This window comes from Pygoscelis adeliae, unplaced genomic scaffold (genome assembly GCF_000699105.1).
Source record: "Pygoscelis adeliae isolate BGI_AS28 unplaced genomic scaffold, ASM69910v1 Scaffold482, whole genome shotgun sequence".
NCBI lineage: Eukaryota > Metazoa > Chordata > Aves > Sphenisciformes > Spheniscidae > Pygoscelis > Pygoscelis adeliae.
This window is the reverse complement of record NW_008824192.1, coordinates 449,771-455,329: the sequence shown is the minus strand read 5'-3', so window position 1 is coordinate 455,329 and position 5,559 is coordinate 449,771. Positions and strand designations below refer to the sequence as shown.

General features: G+C 42.9%; 1 protein-coding gene across 1 annotated transcript in view; it reads right to left on the bottom strand.

The window, feature by feature from the left end:
- The window catches only part of SRSF3 (serine/arginine-rich splicing factor 3), a 16,091-nt gene extending 11,842 nt beyond the window's left edge, over positions 1 to 4,249 (bottom strand). Inside the window, exon 1 of the mRNA XM_009334742.1 lies at positions 4,243 to 4,249. The gene's annotated coding sequence lies outside the window, so the exon portion shown is untranslated. The remainder of the gene's footprint in view (positions 1 to 4,242) is intronic.
- Positions 4,250 to 5,559: the final 1,310 nt, after the last annotated feature.

Genomic DNA, 5,559 nt, shown 5'->3' with positions numbered 1-5,559 from the left:
TTTGGCCGTTACAGAATGCTTCAAGTGCCATTTACCGATCCCGTGTCAGCGTCTCTGGCCTGCCTGCAGTCACTCGGATTAATGTGGTATTAGTTCTTCCGTTGGAGATGCCAGTAACTGCATTCAATGAAAACCCATTATGTAATGGAGACTCGAAAAGTTCAAGGATGAATTAGACCAGATGTTTTGGACATGACTTTGGCCAATGCTTCTTAGTCCTTGAAGATGTAACTAAGAAACCTTGGTTTCACAGGCAGATAATTCAGTGTAACTGCAGCGTGACTGCTACCCTGGAAACTAAGATGCGAAGCACACCCGTTTTACCAACATTTACCAAATGTCATCTTTAATTGGTGATACACTTTGTTCTCTTTAATGAGTGACGCTCTCCTTCACAACTGGGACTCACGTAATAAAATCAGGAATGCTTATTTGATTGCTCTGCAATAGCGGGGCTCAAAATAAGCTGCAATGAGGAAAATAATAAAAAGCAATTTGATGTCCATAGAAGCTGTGAGAATAGATGAGGTCATGCGAGCACTGCTAACAGGGCCTGCCTCCGTTTGGACAATGTGTTTGCATTCACCTGAGACTGGGTTTAACGGGAAGGTGTGGCTGTGCCTATGTGAAAGGAATCGGTAGCTTCTGATAACACTAAGCAAAGTATCTTTTCGACCTTTCCAGGGACTTTTTCCTCAGAGGTGACAAATACATTCACTTTCTTTCACTTTGAGAAATAGGAACTGGTCCTCGTAAGTAGACTAGTGTTGCAGCCTAATGGTCCAGCCACATCCCGAGTATCCAAATTCTACTGAAACTACCTGGTTAGAGATCATCAAGTGAGTATCAAACCTCACACGGCATCAACTCGTGTGGTTTCAAAGCATAGCAGAATTTGGCTTTTTGCCCAAGCTACTACTTGTGTTTTTATTGTTTAGTCACTCGATAACTCTTCTCCATATCTCCCCAGTTTCCAAGATTTATACCAAACATGTTTACTGTACAATCAATGGATTTAAATGAAATTTGTACCGAATATTAAGATCCAGTGGGATCTTATTTACCAACTCCTCAGTTAGATTTTCTGCTAGTAACTGTCCCATTTTGCTAACTGGTTGATAACTGGCATTACAGAGTTCATCAGTATTGTTGATTTAGATTCCTCCTACGCAACATTGGTGTCCTATATGTGGGTCCTCATTGAGGACAGCAAAGGAGGGAGACCTCTTTTGCATACCAGAGACATTTTTCCTGATCAGCCCTGTAACAGGTTTGAATATCCCTTTTCCATCATCTGTGGAACGCTGTGTTAGAATAAAAAGTTCTCACAAAACAGGAGAGACAGGAAAGCAACAAGAAACTGTCCACAAACTTGTGATCTTTTCCTTAGTGACAGCTGAACAGAACATTTTAGAATCCAAAATTTATCATCACTGGAACCAGGGAGCTGTCTCATTTCACTGACACAAGAGGAAAGGTCTTAGTCACAAAGTGCTGTAGCGATCATTTCTATTGTTTCTGTGGTTTCTGGGCAGGTATAAAAGAAGGTGAAAGGCACTCGTCGTCATTGCAGCTGGAACTTCATGACAAGACTGGCAAGGACGCACATCTGTGCAGATCAGAACTTTACCGTGATCTCTACAGGATCAACAGTAAGTAGATAATGTTACTTCTGTAACTGGAAGATGCTTTTTAATTAATAGTTTATTGTTGATCGCAATAGGAAAGTATATCCATTATGTATGAGCAGGAGTTCTACACTAGCGTAACCTAAAATATCATACAGCATGTAAATACACATATATCTATATGTGTATTTACGTGTATATATCTGTATTTAATACAGAAATTTTTTAATTGGAACTAGGAACTATTTGTTCTTTCATGCCTAGTTTAATTTGAACATATTGTCCAAGGAAATTACTCACAAATTAGTGGAGCAGACTTTACTAAGAACAAGCTTAATTTTTACAACCAAATGTATGATATAATTTGCCTTTCTAGCCAGTCATTGACAATTCAATATTCAAGTTAGTATAAAGAAAAGTCATTTGAGGAGGTGCTGAGTTTTTTATTAGCCCAAACTGCTTCTGCACAAAAATAAATATTTCTTCAGAAAATTAGTAGCCTCATTATACGGGAACATATCTTTACTATTCTTACCTGACAATTTAAATGCTGCAACTTTTGTTTTGTTGCCCATCTAGGTTTTGATGTAACAATTAATACAGGATTCGCTAGTAAATAACTAAAGGGACAGGCTGGACCCAATCCTAAAAGCAGGGTACAGTCATTAGTGTAAAAAATGCAGAAATTTTAATGATAGACCTGGCAATAAAGGAGCGGTGGGGTTGAAAGGCTGGGTAGGTAGAGGCGTACCAACGCCAGGAGCAGATATATAACTGAATGCAGCTGCTACTTAGATGAAAATAATCATTGCACAATTACATTTTCTGGTTGTCACTTCCCTAAGCCAGAAATCCACTTCTTTACAGAAAGAAATCCAGTGTCAGCCCAGTATCATCCTTGTGCAGAGGCAGATTTGGATGCCAGCACTTGCGTTGCTCGTGGAAAAGGTTGTATTATTAAAGGTCCAAATCCCAGGGCTGCGTACACCTTTTAACTTGATCTGCATGGTCCAGTCTTAAACTCTCTGTGGAGTTTTGTGACAGATTTTTCAGACAGCAATCCCAATCTCTTTGTTAATTTTCTGCTAAGTTTTTGTCGGGAAGGCCTCTTGCTAGTTCTACATGAAATAATCTGTGCTTGCAAAGGCACAAGAGTGGGAAGCAGTATATTGAGAGGCGATAGTGGAAAAGGAGATTTAGGACTCTTAGCAGGGAAATGTAGAAATATACTATGAAATCTATTAATCTTCTACTGGTATATGTTACAAATCCACACGTCTGATGTTCTGGGAGGTCCTGGGATGATGTACCATAGTACAATGCTCCACTTTTACCAGTGCTTAAAGGCTGAAATTCATTTTGTCAGGTGAAAGGAAGAACAGAGAAAAAAAGATTTTTGATCATACTGTCAGCTTCTTGTCCCGTGGAGCAGATTTAAAGAAGAGAGAAAATGTTCCTGCCCCAGAGATCCCTGCAGATGGTTACATTTTTGGCAATTCTTTTTTTTGCCTGTTTTGCAACATGTCAAGACACTGAAAAGTAAGCAATATCATCCTTTTACTTATCATTAGAAGCCTGCTTGCCTTTGATTTAATGGGCTGTATTCTCCACTGCCGCCATTTACTCCAGGGCACGGTGGAAGGAAAATTCTGTACATTTGATATGGCAACATTTTACATCGCCCTCTATGCAGTATAAAATTAGACCAATTGCATTTTTAGATGCGTCACATATACCACATTTCAGTAGATGCTTTTAAACACAGTGTAGCAAACCATGTAAGGATGTTCAACGCAAGCCATGGAAATGGCACGCACTAAAATTCCATATTTAGGTTCCCATACAGATCCAAATCTGCGGTGGGGGTCTATAGCTGCCGTTAGCTGTTACCTAAACAGCCTGAAATCCAGAAATATTTGCATCCCAGAATTAGCCTGCCCTCCCCAGCCAATATTTGGCTCAAAATTTTTGGAGTATCTGAAGAAAATAAGGATTTCTTTTCATTTCATGGACACCACTGATTTCAGTTAAATTACTGCTGACTTACAGCTCTGGAAGGAAAGAAACCAACCCAGCAATCCTAGAACACTAAGGTCATGAAAAGGGAATTTTATTCTGGTATTTAAACCTCTGAAAAGAACCCAAATCTGGGAAAGACCAAATCTCTGTAAGAGCTCTTTAAGCCCGCTAAGGTCCTTTTGTCACTGTCTCCCCAGTTTGGCTTTTTTTTTTTTAAAAAAAAAGGAGATCCAAGGTATACCTTTTGGGAATGGCATCGTGTTTCAGCTTCCCGTCTTGAGGAACCGGCTGCCTGGCTGCCTCAGGGGCTGCCTGAGAAAGCCCGCGTGGGAGTGCTCACGCTGCGGGCTTTGCGAGGGTCAGGCTGGCTATGGGCACCAGCACTACTAGCTTAGCCTCGGGGGTGGCCTCGGCCACATCGTGTGTAGGCACCACCAGTGCTCCATCCTCAGCGTAGAGAAGCACCTAAGATTGATGGATGCAAATCAGCCACGTTTGAAATAGGAGCTTAGAGCTGGCTGTGCTTGTTTCCTAACGAACTCTTTCTTCCCGTTGCAGTAAAAGAGCAGTGACGGAGCATCAGCTCATGCATGACAAAGGGAGGGCGTTTCAAGGGCTGAAGCGCCTGATGTGGCTCCACAACGCCCTAGGTAGCGTGCACACAGCCAGCAGCAGGGATATTTCACTTTCAAATCCCATGTGGGATTCTCAGAAGAGCCAAGATCCCTCAGATCTCTATAACAGCATCAACAGAGACGAGACTTCGAGCCTGATGAAGCAGCTGCTGGAACTGATGGAAAAAGAGCAGGGCTTCCCCCCGTTAAAGCAGCTGGATTCGCTGCAGTATGTGAAGACCCCAAAGGGTAATTGGAACCCACAAGACCTTTTCGACCCCCTTCAACTCAAAGAGCTGGGCAGCAAGAGAAATCCTAGCACCCAGCCACAGAACTTTTCCCACTAGCCTCAATCCAGCTCAGTCCGTCCGTTGCTTTAGACATGTGACGTTGTAAGGAAAAGCTCTAGTGCAAAGGTGAACTGCAAAAGAAAAATAACGTCCGTTTGTTCCATTAGCTACTCCTAGATGTTGTACAGAGACCCTCAGAAGGACCCAGGTTCCCTCCCTAGCAGGCAGGCTGAGTACTCCGATTGTGAGATGGGGTCATTTGTTACAGGCCAGAAATCTCTCTTTCCACGGCCCGGCCCTCCCTGCCCGTTCCCGGTATCTTAGGGCTGTGGCAGCTCTTCGTAGCTCTTGGAGGCCGCATGCAGCAGGAAGTTTGGTTCATTAATCTGCATATTCACTTGCAGTCTAATGTTTCGACTCCTGAAGAACCAGTCTCCTCCTCATACAGATCCTCTTCTATTTCACACCTGCCCGCAGTTCTGCCCTGCTCTGCAGTAGTAACGACTTTCCTTACACTTTAGGTCCAAAGGTTTGTTTTTCCCTGCTTCTCCAGCATACAGAACGTTTTAAGCCTCTCATCTCTCAGGTTTTCCTTCAGGGTGGCAAATTTTTGCCGGGCCACAGAGGTAGGAGTTGGCAGTGATCCCCACCCTCCCAGCCAAAGCCCTAGGCATTCACCTGATTCTGCTGGTGGAAGAGAGGAGAATCAGCTTCCAGGGTCCATATTTGAGCCTTTTGTTTCAAGACTTCCTGCCTGTTCTTTGTTCATGTGAAATCCCCTCCAAGAGCTCCCACAGTGCATCAAGTTTTCTCGGCAGAAAACCAGCCTCAGGAGGCCATCCGTGTTTCCTGAAAGAGGTAGCACATGATTTTGCGACTCACCTTTAATATCAAACTGACCGGCTCCGTCTAAGCAAAGCAAGGTCCAGTTTAATTGCAAAATTAGTCGTTCAGAAATTAAGTCTCTGTCACGTGTGTTACAAATATATCAGCGTTTCCATCGTGTAG